Consider the following 20,760-nt stretch of genomic DNA (forward strand, 5'->3'; position numbering starts at 1 on the left):
TTCTGTGGGCTGGAGATGGTTCGTTGGCAGAGGGAGAAGAAGAAAAAAAATCTAGTTCCCCGTTGAAATATTTAGCAGTGCTCAGCATGCGGGAAGAAGCTACTGTAAGCCGAGAGGCTGTTACTCTGGCTTCTCACTAACTCTCGGTACAAAGTGAAAGAGGTCGGACAAATACAGTGATTACTGCTGCAAGGTCTATCCCCCCCCCCAAGTCTTGAGAAGGAACAAAGTGAGATGCTGTTGTCAAAGAAGAAAGAGTAAAATGTATACAGGACTTTTTGCTCTCAGGCAGATTGAAATGTTTTTTTTCTCTCTCTCTTTTTGTTATTTGGAAAAAAACATTAAAGATTAACATTAAAGTACCAAACATATGAGCCTTGTTCCAAGACCCCTCTGTCATAACTAAAGCTCACCGTCCTGCCACAGTAGCTGTTACATGATGACTGGGGTTTGTTTTTTTTTAGATTGTGAGCATTTCGTCGGTGGGTGGTTCATTCTTGTAAAAGCACAGACAGACAAGTTGTTCTGAATCTGCCACCCCTGTGTGTCCTACTCTTCCGCTTCCCCTTTACTTCCTGCTCTCTTGTTCTGTATTATATATAAAACGACAAAGCAGCTGATCAGGGGAAATTTGCCATTTGCCATTTGACAGTACGACATTAGACCGCTGCGCTGGACTGTCCAACGCGAAGGCAGTGGTAGTGAAAACTGTCTGGCAGTTGCCAAGCGAGGTGGTCGTAGTATTCAAGGAGTTGAATCGGCCCAGACCATGAAATAATCAGCAACAGGATGAAATGTTGGATAATATCCCAGAACTATCGCATCTCTGGTGCGGGTGAGTATTTTATGTTGTCAAGGTCAGAGTAGTACACGTTGGCAGTGTCAGTGCCAGTTGTTGGAGAGAGCACGTCGGGCATGAGTTGAAGGTTTTGAAGAAGAAATGAACACTTTGCAAAGCAAACCTCGGAGGGGTTGATTAAAAGAAACTGATTCCCAATTCTGAAGTGTCGGTTCTATTTCACTTGTGTGCTCTGGCTCTCAGTGGTCTCGTGTTGGCACAGATGTACATAGCAGATGAGCAGGGGGAAATGGCATCATCTCTACAATTAGGCGAAGGTCACGACCTGCTGTCACAGCAACTGCTTGGCATCCGTTTGGAAGCGGCTTGGCACCCGCAACCTGCAGATTTCATAAACCTCCAATTAGGCAATGGGCATGTATCAGTCAGCTCTCTGTTTGAAACATCTGCTTGTCTGAGTGCCCGTGTGTGTGTGCGCGTGTGCGCGTGTGTGAGTGCTTGTGTTTGTGTTTGTGTAAGATGGATTTATATGGATGATCAAACACAAAGGAAACACTGATAAAAGATAGAGAATACTTTCGATAAACTTAAAAACAAAATGATTCGCTTAAGACAAAGATTAGCACAAAATTGACAGACTGATTTACTTTAATGTGAAATTACAGTTACGACAAAATCATTTATCACTGATTTGTTTGATGTGCTAATTTTGAATGCGCTGTTCATCTGCACTGTGATAAATTAAAAACCAGGAGGGACTTCTGAGAATGATACACTGACGTTATGTGTGTCGCATTTAGAGCCCAGCCTCCTCTGGACATGTGTCCCAAACGACCAGTGGCCGTCGCTGGTGCATCAACAAAAAGGGTATGATCCCTCACATCCTTCCCATCAGAGGGTTTCTTTTTTTTTATCACTGATGGAGGAAAGGACACAGTAATGTGACAGACTCGCAGCTCTGCAGTTCTTTTCAAGTCTACAAAAAGTTTTAGCAGCTGTCAGCTCATCAAGTCTCATTGCTTCCAACAGCTTCATTTTCCATTCAAAGTGGGCAGCTGTTTTTAACAAAGGCCTCCGCTAAACCCCCTGGACGCTACCTGGCCAGCACCAAATGGTAAAGAAGTTGGCAGCTACAGCTGCAGAACGAAGAGGTGCGTTGAGCAGCTACTGTAAAGCGTGAGGTAACATGAGTGGATTTTAAACTTTTCAAGCAGCCACAAACAGAAACCGTCTGCTGCTGAGTAAATTGGCAAACGGCTCCTAACAGTGTCACCATGACAACTTTATGAGGCGGAAAATATGTCACGCAGACACGTTCATGTAGTACACTGTGTTCACAGTATACCCACTGAGGTAGTGTGTACATTCCAACGAGGTGGTTCGCCGATCGAGACACAACATCAGTAGAACAAAAGCAGTTGTGCTTCCCACCCAATAAGCTCTTATGAGATTTCTTTTCTGAATCAAGATTCTTAATTGATAAAGTAATGTCTCATTAGCATCCCCGCACGTGCACCAAACCAGTTCCCATTAGTATTCAGTGGTGGATTTGAATGTACTGAATCGTTTCTCATTGTGGTGTGAAAAGAGTCTTTATCCAGTCTGGTCATAGCCTCAGAAATATTCAAGAGGAGAAGAAAAAGATTGAGGACTTTTATCTCACGATCAATCTGTGTGTGTGTGTGTGTGTGTGTAACGTCGCATATTGCACATCTGTTCTAGCTCTTATTTTCAATTTTAACCAAGGAATTAATTGTTTCTTTATCTGATTGCACTCTAATGCGTCGTCTATTTTTGTCCGCGCGGTTAAAAGTGGGACATGATGCTAATTTCAGATATTGCTTCTTCTTCTTTTTTTTTTAAAGTAACGCCGTTTCCCTTTGTGAACTTATTGGGAGCTTTTACAAGGTGACGTTTAAAAAAAAAAAGGAGAAAAAAGGGGGCTCCTGTGCAGAAACCATTTAGTAGAAGGAAACTGGACAATGCAACAATGCTGCATCGGGAGAAAAAGAAGAGTGGGAGGAAGATGTGATGGGGGTCCTGTGTCCTCCCAGCAGTTACTATGGCATCACTCACGCACTGTTTTCATCAGCTGAATATTCAGCATTGAGTGAGTGAGTGAGTGAGTGAGAGTTTTTTTTAAGAGAGTGAAGAGGAGGATTCATGTCATATCATCCTGCCTCTTTATTTTTTGCTTGGCGGGTAACGGTCAGGTACCTACTCATGCTCCAAAAGGAAAAAAGTGTGGAGGCAGATACGTCTGTGACGAGTTTCCTGAGCCTTGGGCAAGTGCAGTTATACAAGGCGGCCCCTCGTCTTTCCCATGCCGTTTGCAGACGCCACAGATCCCATCGGGATTTGATAAAAGGAGATTTTCATCCTCATATTGACACAAACTCACGGATGTGTCTGACGTGCACTCGCACTGTAGAGTGCTTTTTCTATTTCCTTTTTTCCCTTTCTGTAACGTCATTGCCACTGTGGCTGTTGTCTGAGGTAATTTAAGAATGATGGATAACAGGGACGCCTCCTGATGTTTGGTGATTTGATATTTGATGATTTGAAAACAGGTTGATGTGTTCTTAAAGTGACTGACAGCCCAAACAAGCTTTGGATGGCAAAATTGATATTTTCTCTCAGCTGTCATTTTTCATTTTGTGAGGAAAAACTTCACACGACTGATTTAAGCAGCTTTTCCTGTTCTGCCGCATGTGAAAAGAGAGTTTGTTGTAAGTCACGTAGACTATGACGGTCAGAAGAGGGAAACATAGAAATGATATGAAAATAACTTGGTCATCTACATATAGAAGACCGCTGTCTCGTTTACAGTAAGAAGAAGCAATGACATCCAGGAGTGAAAAGATGTTGGATGGTTTCATCAGGATTACATTAATAATTTACTGTTTCATATGCTTTGGTAATAGAGGTCTGGAAATTAGCTTATTATACCCTGTTACCTAGGATACTGTGTACTAGCTTAGCTTGTGCTAGGTTTTGGTCTTTTTTTTTGATGCCATATACGAAAAATATACTTTAAAAAAAGCTGCAACAAGCTGACGGGAGTCAGACAGATGACAGTCAAGTCTACAGTTCACACTCCATCGAAAATCAGGACGACACTATCGTTGATTGTGAATATGGAAAAAGTGTATTTTTGCAGTCGGAAATAAAGTCAACGTGTTTTCATGAAGGCTTTTATGACCGGTTCACTTCTACTGCTGTGAGAGCGAATGGACTAATGGCACAGCTTGAAAGGAAATGGACGTGGAGAGAGTATAAATGCCGAGGAGGCAGAAGAGAAATGAACGATGCAAACTTTTGTCATAACAACACTTCCAGTGGAGCGTGAATTGCACCCTTGTTCCGCTCGTCCCAGTCCGTTTGGCCCGTTCAGCTGCGCGAAGCAACAATCAGCTCATTACGCTGCCCCCCGAGGCCGTGGCCCGGTCGAACAGAACCGCAGTGTGGGTTGTTTTTTGGGGTTGTTTTTTCTCAGCCACAAGAGGCAGCGACGGGCCCATTACGCTCTTGAAATCACAGGTTCGATTTAGGCTTTGATAGCGTTCAAGTTTTTTCAAACGCTATCAGCTCTCTGAGAGCACGCGGCAGATGAGACGCACCACATCAGGAAATTTGTTTCCTTGTATATGAATGGATGAAGGTTCTAATGACCCTGGGCGGAGCTTGGCCCTGTCTTTGAGAGAGCAGCAGCAGGCTCTGGAGACCGTGGCAGGGGGCAGCACAAGGCTGGATTGCCAACTGGGAACCGCAGGCAGCTGCCCAGGCATTTCTGAGCCCCCGTGGCCAAAGGGGCCCCAGTTTCACTTCTTTTCATTCTTTGATCACTAATTTGATCAAAGTTTGCACCACTGAAATAGAATACAAGTATGACGGGTGCTTCATTCTCACAATTTGCAGCCGATGAGAGACCCTGTGTGAAATTATAGTTTAGAAACCAGCACTGTTGTCGTTCGTATTCTGTTGAGTGTTTGTGGGGGGAAAAAACGAACAATAATTATCCCAAAGAGTTCCGCCCACATACTGAATTTGCTTTTGTTTTCTAACCAACTTTCAGAAAACCAAAAAGCTATTGAGGTTACTGTGCATTTGAGAAGCTGGAACCATATTTAAGTTGTTGGCATTTTTCCTTATAGCTACAGTGTGTAAGATTTAGAAGCATTTATTCACAGAAAAGTAATATATTGTCCATGACTATGTGTTCATATATGTATAATCCACCTGCAACAAAGCACTTTTTCGTCCACTTTGAATGAGTTAAATATAGTTACAAGAGGTGGACCCGACCTCCGTGTGAGTCGCCATGTTTGCTACTTCCTGTTGAAGACGGTTTACACAAAACGTTCCAGAATACGTCGCATTTGCGTTGAATTTCCAGCGCCACGGGAAATCGGAAATGGAATTAGTGGTGCGCCACCATAAAGTGTCCCCTGTCGGTTGCCTGTTTGGTTGCGGTTTGCAACTTTGCCACCAGTTGCCGCCAGAAAGATGTACAAAAATGACACACTGGGGCTTTAAAGAAAAGTTTAAAGGTTAATCTGGACATAGAACATAAGTATGTCTTTCTGAATTTAAAGTCACATGCTGGACTTCTACAATGACTGCTACTAAAACATCTTTAAAGGTTGCTGCATATTTGTCAAAAGAGCGGCTTCTTATTTGTTCTCATAAACCACACAGTTCAGGTCATTAAGTCTTGTCTGAACACTGCAAACATGTTGGTATCACGTGTCTGAACGAATGCTAACATTGGACCGGCTTGATTTCCATACCGCTCATTACAGCACAGTCACATTTGTTTGGCTTGATGCCATAACTGCACGACTCTGTGACGCCACAACAGGACATCTGACAACACACTGTCCTGCCTCGGCTCTCATTCGAGCTGCTGTGGCGAAAAAATTGGTCCTAGACACTGAACTATGAGAATTACGGTGAATGAAACTGTGAACGTCATTTCAAGCTCCTTTTCTCAGGTGTCTGCGGGACATCAGCAGCATGAGTTCGGATTTAAGCCTATTCCTAACCCCCCCCCCCCCCTCCTCCTCTCTCCATCCCTCTCCCTTCCTCTCCCCTCCTCCTCATCTTCTCCATCTCCCAACAAGTGAGGACCCCCTTTTTTCTTCTTCCAGTTGAGCGCCGAGGCTTTGATTTGAATTATAGGTGTCTGCCGGAATCCCCCCCCCCATCCCCCCACCACCACCCCCCCCTTCTCATCCATCTCACTGTTGAATCGATGGAAATGACAGAGTGCAGGTGCAGCCCCCGTGTGTTAGCACCGGCAGGGACGGTGTGAGGTGCACTAGGACCGTGGAGACATCCGTTCTTTCCCCTCGTCGTGTGCATTGCAACTACACAGAGAGCGGGGCTTCGGAGGAACCCCCCCACCCCCCCCGCTCCTCACACCCCCAATCGGATCTGGCCATTATATCCATACATTTCCTCTTCCCCCATCCCCGCCGCGACGCGGCTGAGCGCAGAGCACCGCACCGAGCAGTGCGCCCGGGATGCTCGAGCTCCTCCAGGACTGACGATCAGTGATTGAGCCCGATTTGCGCAAAAGTCAGATGTGAGAATTTTTCTTCTTTTTTTTTTTCCTTTTCTTTTTTTCCTTCTTCTTCTTCTGTTGCTTTGGGGGCAGGCGAGGAGGAGGTTGATCACTTTGCAGCGTCGCCCTCATTCGTTTTTGATGCGTTCATCTTTCTCCCGGTCGCAGTAGTGTGCCTCCTCTCCTCTCATTGCTGCCCACCGTCGCCTCGTTCCAGTGCGCGCAAAGTCACATCTGCGCAGCAGAGCGCTTGGCGCACTTCTTCGCCCGGGAAGACGAGAGGGCAGGTCTCCGTCGCTCCGTGTGGATCTAAACCCCCTCGCGGTCGGCTGGATGGGCGACCCCGCCGCAACACAGACTGTTACCGGCTCGCACCCGTTCCATGGAAACGTGTTCTCCCTGCTGACACGGAGTTGTGATGCGCAGCGCCTTCCCCGCTGACTAACACACGGCGCTGTACCATTTTGGAATCGAGTTGAAGGTAAGGCCAGCTTTTCCTCTTGGACTGTCGACCTGACACTGCCCCCCCCCCCCCCCGATCATTTCATAAAGTTCTGAATTTAACTGGTTGTTCGATATCATTTTGATGACGATCAATGAACTGATCGCCTTTGACAGCAGCAGTTCCACGAACAGAGGAGGATGCTCATCGGTTCAAACAGGGGCTCTGAGGTAGTTAAATGCGTTAAGGGAAGAGAAGTTCAGCACCTGACACTGTTGCAGCAATCGGATTAGTTCGAATATGGATCCGCATATAAACACCCACAAAGCCATAATTCAATAATCCGACTGTGTGGCCCGTGTGAGAGGGGATCTCGACGCTCTGTCCCTTCTCTGATATATTGGGCTTGCGATGGGTTTTTTTTTTGCTCACGAAGCTCAATCGCGGAGATGCTGGAGAAGCCCTCTGCAGTGCAGTCTCTGCCCCTCACACACACACACACACACACACACACACACACACACAGGGGGCTCACTGAGCAGAGGATCTGTAGCCCAGATGAAGGTGTAAACGAAGCAGCGAGCTTTCTCCCGAGGACAGTCCGCCGCCACTCCGGATTATACGCACCACCCTGGCGATGTGCTGGTGGACAGAACGGACCCAAGTTTCCTTTGCATGGTCGTGCCACAGAAATAACTTATAATGATCAGTGTGAGTGTGTGTGTGTGTGTGTGTGTGTGTGTGTGAGAGTAAGAAAGAGAGAGAGAGACCGTGCGTCACTGTAGTTACACAGTCTCCAAATTGGAGACACAAGATGCCCAAACTCGCGCACACGCCGTCATGTTTTACGTCCACGACTAACACACCATCACGCGGTGGTTTGAACTGTCGGCCACGCTCGAGCGACAGCTCCGTCTGTGCGTCACACTGTGACATGTCCGACCTGGCGCCGTACGCGTGTCCCCATGACGAGGGTGTAACCGCGCGGATGCCGACGCATGACGCAGGTTGTCCCGAGAGCGATGATTGATGCTGATCCTGTTTGTGGAAGAGCCACCGGATCAGAGCACTGCACCTTCCAGTGGAACCCCCCCCCCCCAGGATTGTCGATATTAGTGTGATTATCATGGTTATGATTATGATTTGAAGTTGCGTTCGCTTGGCTCAGCTACACATGGTTTTGAAGAAGAGAGATTGTTGGCGGTCTATTGGTCAGTGGCCGTTGGGCATGAATGTGTCAATGTGGTCTCTCTCTCTCTCTCACTCTCTCTCTCTCTCACACACACACACACACACACACACACACACAAATTATCAAGGGGGCATCAAACTCAACTAAACTCAGCCAATGCTGTCTCTCTGGCTGCTCGCTGAACTGCATTGAGATGACACCAAGTCTGGGCCTGTACGCCGAGTTCTTTTTTTATTTTTGTAGTTTGCCAGGTGTCTCGTATGTATTTCTGCTGCCAGTGACCACGTTCCAGAGGCCACTTGGAGGTGAGCCACATCTTCAATCGGCGTTGTGAACCAATGGAGAGCAATGTTGGCGAACGTCTCCCCGTCAGTCCGGATTTTCAGTGTAAATTTGTACGAGCACAGGGGCCTCGCATTGATGAATTTTTTCTGTAAAGTCACTTCGGTCTGATGTTACAACGTGCGGCAGATGAAAGTGGCAGGCCGCCGTCGCTGCTGCTGCTGCCAGCCAGCAGCACCTCCTCATGGGGGGAGATGGCAGGAACTGTCTGTGGTGCTGAAACAGACAGCTCCTCCGGTCAACTCTGGGCTCTGGACTTGTTCGGTGGCGACATGTTCGGTGGCGGCACCAACCTTATACCCGAGCGACTGCTGAGCCGCGTGCATGTGCAGTACACCGCGCTGACTGGGTCACAAGTGAACATACCGGATGAGTGTGCAGTCATTAAAAAAAAGGCAGTTGGTTTTATGTAATGATCTTCAAGAATAAGTTTTGAGGAACTTTTAGAACAGAGGCCACTTATGTTGTCTTCCCATGATGAGATAATGTGATGAAAACTTCCAACGATCGTCTGATAGTGTTGTTTATTCTACCCCCATTGCACATTATGCCATCGTAAAATGCTTCTTGCATATTATGCTGCCCGTCTTAGCTGACACGTCGAGTCCCATTGTTGCACTTCTTCATGGTATAATGGTTTTATTAGTAAGTCCATTAGCCGATAGTCACGAAGTTGTGCTCGGGAAATCAATTGTGTGAAAATGAAGCACATTAACAAAAGGTATATAGAACATTACCACAAAGAGCAACACGTAATACTCAGGACCAGTTATGTTGGCCCATGCTGCTCAATTTTATATCTACTGTATCTGAAAGAAACCACTTCTTCTCCGTCTTTCATGCTCATAATCGATACATATTCACACTAAGGCACACTGTTTTCCTCGCTGTGTGCAAAACATTCATCAGGCCTCGAAGGCGGTTGTGTGTCAGTATTTCAGACTTTTAATTAAGGGGATTCTCAGCCACATGTTCCGCTCACAGTAGCATTTCATAACCGTGCCTTGGAGTAAAGTGCCATTGAGACACATTTGATGCACCGATGATCACACTCGCTGAGCGTTTCTCCTGCTGCAGTTTCTGTTTGGAGTTCAAAGGGTTAAACCCTCATTGAGCTTTTTACAGTGCACACGCTGCACATTATACCTGTCGTGAACATTGTGGCGGACACACACACACACACACACACTCACACACACTTCCCCGGGAAGCCATGACATATACAGCATGCTTCATAATTGACCCCATTGCTTTTCTATGATTACTATTCCCCAGTACCTATGTATGCATATAGACATATCTTAACATGATAACACGGCACAAACTGCTCAGTGCTCTGTTGGACCCCAGCACAGGGATTCTGTGTGTTAATTGTCATCCAGTGAGAAACAAGAGCAGGTAGAGTCTTCCTGGTCCTCCCCGGACCGGTCCTGTGCTGGTGATGAATGATGCGAGTGTGTCCCAGCCCCCCCGCGTTGATTGAATTAGGCCGCCCTGCAGACCTATTGCTTTCCCAAGGAGCACTCGAAGGCGATCCCGCGGTGAAGTGTATCAATAAGCGGGTGGATGGGGTGTAAGTGGTGGTGTTGCCGCGGGCAGACAGCCGGTGATAAGGGGAGGGAACACACTTAGGGAGAGTCCCGCTGGTCACACAGCAGATTGGGAGCCCTTGGTGCTAGCGTCTGTCGGTGCCTGCAGTGGGGGGGGGGGGATGCTGCCACACAGAGATGACCCAGAACCAAACACTGTCCCGACATCGGTATAGATTCGTCACTGAATCCATCTCAGATTAGCTGCTATATGTCCCCGCATTATCAGGAGCTTTCCGCATCATCCTGGGGCTGTTCACCCAAAGCCCTTGCTGCTCAGTTATTTGGTGATTTCGGTGGATCTGTTGTAGGTATTGGAAGTGGTTATTTTCGCAGGTGGGGGGGGGGGGGCATCTTCTGAGCTTGGTGTTTTGATGGCTTTGTTTTGAAGGCTGCTCCCTTTTGACGTGGACCCCCACGAGGCCACCGTGCATCAGAGCTCCCACTGTGCAGATTGATATTTGTAATTTAAGGGAAGATGTCACACAGCATCCTCCAGATGGAGCGAGGCACGCAGTCGATTAAACACAGTTTGTTTAGAAATAATCATTTTGATGTGGGAGCTGAGGATTCATTCGAGGCGTATTGGCTCAAAGGTTCAAAGTGTTCAATTATGCACAGGCGCACACGATCACATAATAATAACAGGCAGACGCAGAATAGAGAGCCACGTTGGGGAATAGAAGCTTTTAGTCCGTCTGTGATGTGATGAAGCCCCCCGCATGAGAGCGGAAAGGACAGGTCGGTGATTTGTGTCCCTGTCGCAGAATAGGTTGAGGATGGGTTGTGGTTGAGAGCTAATTAATTAATTCCACCGGTATACACACACACACACACACACACACACACACACACACACACACACACACACACACACACACACACACACACACACACACACACACACACACACACACACACACACACACACACACACACACACACACACACACACACACACACACACACACACACACACGTTCACATACACATTGTCAGCGCTGAGCAACTGGAATTGATATTTTGAGAAAGGGTCATTTTTTAAAGGACCATCTCCTCCCTGTCACATTGATAGACAATAAAGGGACAATAAACAGCACCGACAGAATCCCACTTGATTAACTGCCATTTAAAAAGAACCAAACATGTGCAATAAATCAGGTTTCCGTCTCACAAATTAGGACGATGGCATTTAGATGCCGGTTTGAAAACCTGCGAGCTTAAACTCCTAAGGCGTTTTTTGCTCATACTAAGTGATAGTTTAGCCCTTTGCTTTAGCAATGACAGGGAGGGATGAGTTATGGAATCATTATTGTGCTCTTTAGATTGTTTTTCATAAATCACGCGGTGTGTCCTCGCGGTGTGATTGCAAATGTTCCCTCTGGTGTAGGGTGCAGGGTACAGGGGTGAGCTGCGACATCCATTTGGACCCGAGTGAGACATTGAAACGCTGTAGTCTAGATTAGTTTTGACCCAGTCACGACAAAGAGAAGTTATTAATTGGAGGGATTTCTATCAGACTGAGGAACTTTTTGGCTTTTGATTGACTACATTTTCAGACTAGCAATAGCTTTAATTTAATTGCTGTATAATCAAACTTGATCTTTAAAACGCGCACGCACGCACACACACACACACACACGCACACGCACACACACACACACACACACACAATGCAGTCACTTACCCTCAGGCCAGAGATACTGAGCACTCACATTCTGGAGTAAGAGAGCCGTGTCGAGCTTTGTGCCCACATCCATTTAACCTATTACCACTATTAAAATTAAAATCCATTGATTACTTATTACTTGTACAGTCGTGAGCTGCACTTACCACTGTCGATTGCTCTCCGGACGATGCATGTCAGATTTTGTATGTCGTTGCACTGCAAAAGGAAGTCCCTAGCTGATAAATACAGTCATTTCTGCAGCATGAACTTGAGTCAAATCTCCTCACTTCTGCACTTATGAACTTATGGGTTTTTCGTACATCGACACCATGAAGTCTAGACGTAGAAGATGAAGATAACCACAGGATACAGGCAGATGAAATCCCTTCGCTGATCCCTCTCTGATACTCCTGTCTCCCGGCTCAAAGTTCTTGCCCGCAACACTTACTCAGAAAAACTTCCCTCATCACTTCAACTTCTCCTTCACAGGTGTTGATGTGGTAAACAAGGTCGGGCCTGTCTGAGATCCTTTTCACGAGAGTAACCTGTCAGCAGTTACGGCTTAAGTGGTGTTGATTTTTATTCGGTCTTGAAATCCCTTCTCTGGCCAGGTGAAGCCCTCCTTCACGCGTCGACCTTTTATGCGGAGCTTTCATGCAACGTAGCCAGTGCGCCTAAATCAACGAGGCAAAGAGACGGACGAGGACAGGGAAAAGAGAGGAAAGCAGATAGAGGTTGTTGAAGAAGAAGAAAAAAGTAGTGTAGGAAGGAGGTGGGTTGGGCAGAGTGAAGTGAGGGAGAGGAGGAGACCAGGGGATTAGGAAGTGTAATAAACAGAAAGAAGGTGCTCGAGCTTGTTTTCATTTGCCGTAGAGCCGGAGCTCTTATTTGCTCCGCTGGCTTTGAATCAGCCTTTTCAAAAACAAAGCGCAGAGAGAACCTTCGAAGGGTGATAACACAAAGAGACTGGCGAGAGCACGCGTGTCGGAGGGGAAGGCTCCATTAAAATTGGATTACCAAATTGAAAGTTGATCGTCTGTACACAGGCGTGTGAGCGCTTTACTTGGATAATACCAGAGGTGGCTTCCCTATAGATGCTAATTTTAAGACTGTGACAATTAAGACTCGTGTGCATGTGGCACGGAGGAGGAAGTAGTTTGACCTCACTGCAGAGCCGTGAGTGTAGGGAGGAAGGTGGGGTGTAGACGGGTTGGTGGACAAAACATCCCGACACTGCTTTTTATTTCCTGTGTTTGACCAACAGTGAACTGCGGTCTCTAATAAACCCTGACATCCGCCGTTCCCTAAACATAACCAAATAATGGTCATTATATCCATGATGATAGTGACTGTCCCCTGACGATACAGCGCGATCTTTACCTTTTACCTCTACTAAGTCGTCTTTGCGCTTAAACCTACGTCTTGCGTGGTGTCGTCCCAGAAATGGTTTTACTTGTAAAACTGTGATTTTGTCCGGCCACCACTGGCCTCAGAACAGAAACATGTTGTGTGTACAATCCCAGCCGACATTGACATCGAACCAAGAACCTTCCTGCTGTGAGGCGACAATTCTAACCACTCTAGCACCGTGCCATCCGCCCTTACGTTCCTCGTTATGAAAACATTAGAGCTGGAACAGTTAATTGATTAATCGTCTAGTTATCGATTACTAAATTAATCGGCAACTATTTTGATAATCGATTAATCGGTCAAAAAATCTCTAATTTCAGCTTCTCAAATGTGAATATTTTCTGGTTTCTTTGCTCCTCTATGACAGTTAACTACATATCTTTGGTGTGTGCACAAATCAAAACATCGTCTGGGAGTTTTGGAAAACACGATTTTTCACCATTTTATGGACCCAACAACTAATCCATTAAGCGAGAAAATAAAGTTAGTTGCAGCCCTAGAAAACATACATACAACAACATATTGTCACTTCTGAGATATTACGCACAGTTGGGACCTGTTGGCCCCCCTACAGTTTGCCGATGGGACTTTGCCTATTTGGTCTGTGTCGTAATAAGACGATGGAGCAGATGTTTTTTGGGGTGTTGAACTGTAAATCTTACCTTCACTTAATCTTTGGTTGCGGCATACGTTGTCATGAGTTAAATGGCAGACTTGTGACAGATTTGTGGGAAACGGCCTTTTGTTAAGCTTTTGGAAGACACGGATGTTTAATGATGTCGCCTGAATTGGGCGCCAGAGCAGAAACACTGAAATGGGTCGTTTTTAAAAGGTATGCGACTAATGACCTATGTTGCCATTACGTTGTGTTGCAGCTTTCGGTCCCGCTCCGCTGCTACTGCAAGTGATGATGACAAATGACTGCCAAGCCCATCAGGAGAAAAATCCTTCCGGACAATGTTGATTATTTCTCACATGATCATTTCTGGTTACAAACTTAATCAGATCTTACTTTCCCTGTTACAGTTTGCATGGTGCCATCGGCCTCGTCTCAAAACAAAGGAGGCTAGACCACACCAGCGGTAATAGAATCATTGTCTCGGCTGTCAGCTTGCATCGATTCTGTGAAAATCTTGCCAAAGTCCCATGGGCGAGTGTGTGTAAGAAATGAGATATGAACAGTGCCAACACACGTGTCCATTCCAAACACACACACACACACACACACACACACACACGTGTGAAAGAGTGCAGGCAAGTAAAATATAGAAATGGAGCCTTTCTCTTCTCTTTCTTTCTCTGTGTGACACAAACACTTACACACACACGAGATTAGTCCCGGATAATTGCCTTGTCTTACAGGATGAAATTGCATTTAAAGGTGTAATTTAATCGTTTCCCCCCTTTTTTTTTTTTCCTCGTAGAATTGGTGTGGAAAGTGAATCACCGTCGCGCATTCCCCGGAGACGTAGATGGATAAATCTCAGAGCCGGCACTCAGTTTCTTTGTAGGAAAGTTGTCAGGATTTTCAAAATGAGATTTGCTCACAACAGTGAAATTGTATCTCTCGGTGGACCGGACCTCAAAAAGAAAAAAGAAAAAAAGCAAGAGTGAGGAGTGACTTAATCTCACTTTCCTGTCCCTCGTCTCGCCAACCTCGCCTTCGAGATCCACTCCGATCGCCCGAGCTCGGCGCTGCGGGCAAGGAAAGACAGAAAACACAGGCGAGGTCATGCGAGATTTGGCAAGGGGGAGAGAGAGAGGGAGCGAGAGGAAAAGGGAATGAGACGCAGTTCCACTGTTTCCTGCAGCTAAAACACTCTGCCCTGTTATTTTGTCAGCTGCAGTGGTCTGTGTTATGGTGCAATGAGTCTCCAAGGGGCAGTGGCTGCGATGAAGATTGTGCTGTGTGGAACAGCCGTCTCTGATGTGGGCTCACGTTGTGTTCAGGATAACGGCTGCAAGTGCCGTTGGTCAGTAAGGAGCGGGTACGAGCCGAAGGCCAAAATGTTAGGTCCCTAGGCACTCGTGCACTCGAGTTTTGCGAAATGACACACACACGCGCGCACGCACACACACACACACACACACACACACACACACACACACACACACACACACACACACACACACACACACACACACACACACACACACACACACAAGGCTTCCTTGTGTGAGGACGAGCTCGAATCTGAAATTCTTCGCGATGAACGAGCACAAACGGGCTCAGCAGTTTTGAATTCAACTGTGGATCTGAACAAGAGAGTTAGTCTCTGTTTGTTAGAGCGGTGACATTGCAGGGTGTTCGTGGAAGGTCAGTGACATCTATGTGTCTCTTCATTTTGCATTTGTGCGTGCGTGCGTGCGTGCCTCTGCACACTGGTCTGACACACAGGCCCAGTCAGTCCTGTTCTTGGCTCCAGCAGTAATCTGGCACTTTTCCTAGTCCTGCAGCCCCTGCCACCCCCCCTCTCCCCGCACCTCTCTCTCCTCCTCTTCCCTTCCTTCTTCTCTGCCTCCATCCACACACCAGTGCAGATCAGCCTGCCCAGGCCTTGCAGGATGTCAGGGGGAAAAGAAAAAGGACAGCTAACTGGACTTATCCTGGCTTCACTGGTATCCTGCCTCCTCAATCCTGGCTCCCTCCGCAACACTCTGCCATCATACGACAGTAATATGGCAGTATTATGTACCTACTTATAATATGCCACACAAAAGATTCTGAGCGTATACGCCCCCGATGAAGAGCCATAGCTACTCACAGGCCAGGGTGGCAATTGACAAAGCCCCGTTCACATTCCTTGGACAAAACCTTGGATGTCCTCACAGCAGGGATACACACGTACACACACACACACACACACACACACACACACACTCACACTCACACTCGCACACCCCGATTCAGTGTTACGCTTCTGTTTCTGTTCACATAAATCCTATAATAAGATTCCATCTGAGATAACCGGACTGCTCCCTGCAGGGCATTTCCCCGTCCCGGAGACCCACAGCAGCTGCACTGTGGAGTGGATACAGCAGTGGTCTGAGAACAATCAATTTTACTGAGGGGGGGGGGTAGTGTGTGTGTGGGTGTGGGTGTGGGTGTGGGGGTGTGGGGGTGTGTGTGGGGGTGTGGGTGTGTGCGCGCAATTTTAAATAAAATTTCTGAATCACCAGCCAGAAGTGCACACCAGATATTAAAGTTTAACAGCCTCTCCAAGTTTTTCCATCCGCCGAAACAGCTTAATTGAAACAAGACAGATTGCCCTGACTGCATCATCATTTTCTAAAAATAAAGAAACAAATATGCATGAGTTTAAAACCTACAATATGACACATTTCACAACACATTTCACTGGTAGCGGTAATTTTATGTTCTACACAAATTTGAGAGAGATGGCCACAATAATTAGGAGAGTGGTATCTTTCATGTGTAATAGTGTATTATAGTTTTTTTCTTAGTAATTAAAGGAAAAAATCTGAAATCTACCTGAAGAATAATGTAGTTTTTTTTTTTTTTTTTTCTGTCTTTAAATGGAAAAGTATTGTTGCAGTATTCTACCGAGCCTGTAACCGCAGACATGAACTCATGGATCAGTATTTGAAAAGTAACACAACAGGAACTTCGGTGTCAGGTCAACACACGCATCACATCACCTGCCCTGGCTGGACATTATTTGTGCAGAAGAAGAAATCCATACGTGCGTATATTGTCTATTGCGGTCGATCTGGATAGTGTTGCATTATTTGGAGATATCGGTTTTCGAGGCCCATTGTGTCGCGCAGGGGAGTGTTCACGAGGGGTCGGGCTGAGACAAACAGGTGAGCTTGTCAGGTGGAAGCACAGGGGACGGCTGAAGGTCAGTGAGATGTGCGCATAGGCTGTGATTCACACACACACACGGGAGAGCGGGAGTGAGATGGATGGTGTAAATAGGAGCAACAGATAACGAGGCGAACACATGTTGAATTAAACATTCTCCGATTCCCCCCGTCCTCCCTCTACCGGGCCCCTCGTCCCCCAGCGAGTGTATGATACCATCCACTCAATAAGACCTCATCTGTGTCTCTCTCTCTTTGTGTGTGTGTGTGTGTGTGTGTGTGTGTGTGTGTGTGTGTGTGTGTGTGTGTGTGTGTGTGTGTGTGTGTGTGTGTGTGTGTGTGTGTGTGTGTGTGTGTGTGTGTGTGTGTGTGTGTGTGTGTGTGTGTGTGTGTGTGTGTGTGTGTGTGTGTGTGTGTGTGTGTGTGTGTGTGTGTGTGTGTGTTTGGGACTTGTGGTTGGCTCCAGCTATTGTTTCTGCAACACCCACAAGTTGCTCTCATTGGTTCGGTTGCTGAGGGAGCCCGTATATCTTTCTCCGCCAAAACTGACAGCATCTCAGGCTCTTTGTTGGCAGCCAAGTACAGAAGAGGGGACGTTTTCCGTCTCGGTGCAAGTCAGTGATATTCTGTCAGGTGCAACCGCACATTTGGTGAGTTGATTTTGGTGTGTTTATGGAGTGTGAGATCATTTCTTTCTCTGGCATGAACCGAGGCAGTTGGAGATACTTGTTGGCGTGGCGGGAGTTGTCACGGGTGTTATTTGAATAGATCGTTTTAACATGATTTTTTAGTTTATGCATCTTCACACAGAGCACTTTCAGCGACTTAAGATAGTTTTTATAAATACAATCGGAGTACACTGTACTAAAAACAAGTTTAGCAAGACCCCGCCATTACTGTAGGAACAGTACAATACCACATTTTTACTAGTGTTGGGTATTTAAGAATGACCTATGTAGTATTGTAAGAGCAGAAAGGAAGTGTGTGCATGCGCAGCAACTCTGCTTGCCAGCCAGTTTTATCTTTCAAGGTGTGAACGCAACAAGAGGCGTGGCTGCGAAGACGAGATGAAGAGGTGAAATATGTTATTATTTTGCTTTTGAAGACAGTGAGGGGGAAGTCTACTGATGGTGCAGAGACCATTGTTAAAAAAAAAAAAAGTCCAACACCTCCAACTTGGTAAAGCATCTCGTTGACATTCACTACAAACAGAGACAGTGAAATAGCCAATGTGATCCATAGCATAAGTAAACTTTTAAAAAAATTTTGTAACCATTGACGAGGAGATAAGATGCAAGCGCAATGATAACTCTGCATGAACTACAGTTTTGTTGAGCATGATAATGATAAACATACAGTTTGTGGCAATCGCAGTAAATCAGACCCGGGATTATTAGCCTGAATGAACGACTCAATGCACCTCCTCGGCTGAGGCCTGAGCTCCACCTTATTTTCTCATGATAAATAATAATAAATGAGAACAAAGTCTCTCTCTCGATTTCATTTATTTTTCTATTATTTTCCCTGATGTCTAATGTTGATGTTTCCATATTAAGATATTTAGGCAGCTTTTTGTCATTTTTTCGTAATTTCGTATTAAATGACATTTTGCAGACGGGTGTTTTTCCCGCCTCATTCTAAACAAAAATTACTTGACCGTCAGATGCCTTGTTTTATGTTTTGTTGAATCATCCACTTTGCCCCCCCCTATTGAATTGGTTTTATATCCGTGTGACACAACAGAGTGGTGTCCTGTTTTACTTTATCCGCTGTGGAATAAAGCACTCAGTTCTTTATCTCCGACTCCTCGCCGGACGGAGGCCTTAAAAAGTGAATGCTTTTCTCCTCCTTTTACGTCCTGGGGGAGATAACAGAAACCACAGACTCTTCAGTTCTGTCCCAATTTTCCATCTTTGCAGTTGACGTTGAGCCAAAGTTACACCGGAAATCCATGGCTCTCCAATAGCACAGTTGTGCAGCCACGTCGTGTTACCTGACCTGTGTCCAGGAACAACGCTGCTGTTACGTGTTTTCTGCGGTCAAACACAACGTTGCCATGTCTGTGCTCCACATCACGATGACTCTCGGCCATCGTTGTCAGCTGGCCCAACCTTAATCAGAATGATTGGGACATTGAGTTCCAGGCAGTGTTTCATATTAATGTGCAGCCTAAGAAACATTGTGGACTAAGAGCGCATCTGCTTCTTCCATTGACTTTTCTAGAAAATGAAATCTCCAACAGATAATTGTCATTCTCTTAAGTTCCTTGAAGTCCGGCTCAGACAGGTGACGTCCAACCCATAACAGGATTCAGCGATCCAGACAATAACCCTTTTTTTTCTAGAATAACCACAAAAAAGAAAATGTTTTATGTCTATATGGTGTATGAAGTATATGGACTTACAGATATTTGTATGCTGCAAGGAAAGTGCTATGAACAACAGGACAAGGAAAGAAACGACCACCACATTGGCCAATTTCATGAAAACTGAACAAAACACAGAATTCCAGTGCTGTAAATCAGTCAACGCTGTTTATTTTTTTCCTTTATCGTATCAAGGCTAGGTTTTCCCGTGGAAAATATTTTTCACTATAGATTGGTTGTGAACAAAATTGAACATATGGCTGGATTCTTCTCCGGCGGCATCTTCTTCCCAACACTTTCTCCTCCCATTTCTTCCAGCTCTCTCTGCTCCTCGCCTGTCCCCAGCCAACCAGAGAATCGATTTTCAAACTGGAAGGACTCCGGGGACCGAGCAGAGAGTCATTATTGGCCTCATTTAGGCTCCAGTGCGACCGCGAGGGCTCCTCTAGACAATAGGATAGACTCTGTCATGGATACCAAAGAGTAAATGCACATTCCAGCCGAAAACCGCTCAGGCCAGCACTTTGTGTCTTCGGGGGGGCCTTGTTTAAAAAAAGAAACCCTCTCCCTCCGTTTGCGCGGATGGACCGCAGTGCCATTCCATAAGCCGGTAATATAGGCGCATCCAGCACATTTCACAGCTGCAGGCTAGATAGGAGGGGGGGCTATGGCAAATGTATGGGCTTCTTTCCATGCTATTTACTGCATGCACATTGCACTTCTCATCACCGCCATAGCGTCTGTGCAGTCTGCAACACACGGTCCACTGTAAACATCGGCTGCTGACTTCTCATCAGCTCCTCTGTAGCAGCTGTATGTCTGTTTTCGGAAGCCGAAGAAAAGCTCGCACAGCCAATCGCCGCCCTCTTTCTCCTCTCTGGATTCGAATTCTCTCTTGGAAAGCTTCTGCAATTCCTACTGCACTTCATCCAAGAAATGCAGGCGCATCATGCGTTGACTGAGCTGATACTGAAGAGAATATTCGATCGAGTCGCAGACACCGCACGTTCGCCGACAGGTTCATAATGTTGTTTCTCTTCATGTGCTGGTGAAGGAACCAAAACTCCAGTTTCAGAGAATCGTTATTATCGGTTATCCTGAGACAAAAAAAAAAAAAATCTCACAACTTTAAATGCCGCTAAATGTTTGACGCGATGCACTTGGAGAGATGTTGTCACCGCCTGCAGAAAGTTATACTTATTATATAATTGTGGCGGCATTACACTGACAACTCCGATGCCCTCTAACGGCAGCTGTCAATATCAGACTGCAATTTGGCAAATGACGGACATTATGTCCTACGCCTGATGAAATGAGGATCAATCTAAACAGATCAATGAGCATTTGGTGCTATTTTTCTGTCTACTTAAGTTGATGGTAGGACTCAATTTAGCAGCTCAACATTATCTATTGTACGGGTATATTATTCACTACAAAAGGGCGAGTTATTTTATCGTGAAGACCGACCTCAGTCCTCCCACGTATCTGTTGTGGGAGTGTAATTTATGCCGCATAAAGACCGGGAAAAGAAAAGACGGAGAGAGGGAGAGAGAATAAGTTT

General features: G+C 46.1%; 1 protein-coding gene across 5 annotated transcripts in view; it reads left to right on the top strand.

Annotated features, from left to right (window-relative positions):
* Positions 1-20,760, top strand: part of il1rapl1a (interleukin 1 receptor accessory protein-like 1a) — a 160,577-nt gene that overhangs the window by 16,290 nt on the left and 123,527 nt on the right. For 4 of the 5 annotated variants that reach the window (XM_035604693.2, XM_035604697.2, XM_035604696.2 and 1 more), the window contains exon 1: positions 6,230-6,846. The exons of the other annotated variant lie outside the window; for it this stretch is intronic. The gene's annotated coding sequence lies outside the window, so the exon portion shown is untranslated. Of the gene's footprint in view, positions 1-6,229; positions 6,847-20,760 lie in introns of those variants that run through there. 5 annotated transcript variants of the gene reach the window in all.

Source organism: Scophthalmus maximus, chromosome 14 (genome assembly GCF_022379125.1).
Source record: "Scophthalmus maximus strain ysfricsl-2021 chromosome 14, ASM2237912v1, whole genome shotgun sequence".
NCBI lineage: Eukaryota > Metazoa > Chordata > Actinopteri > Pleuronectiformes > Scophthalmidae > Scophthalmus > Scophthalmus maximus.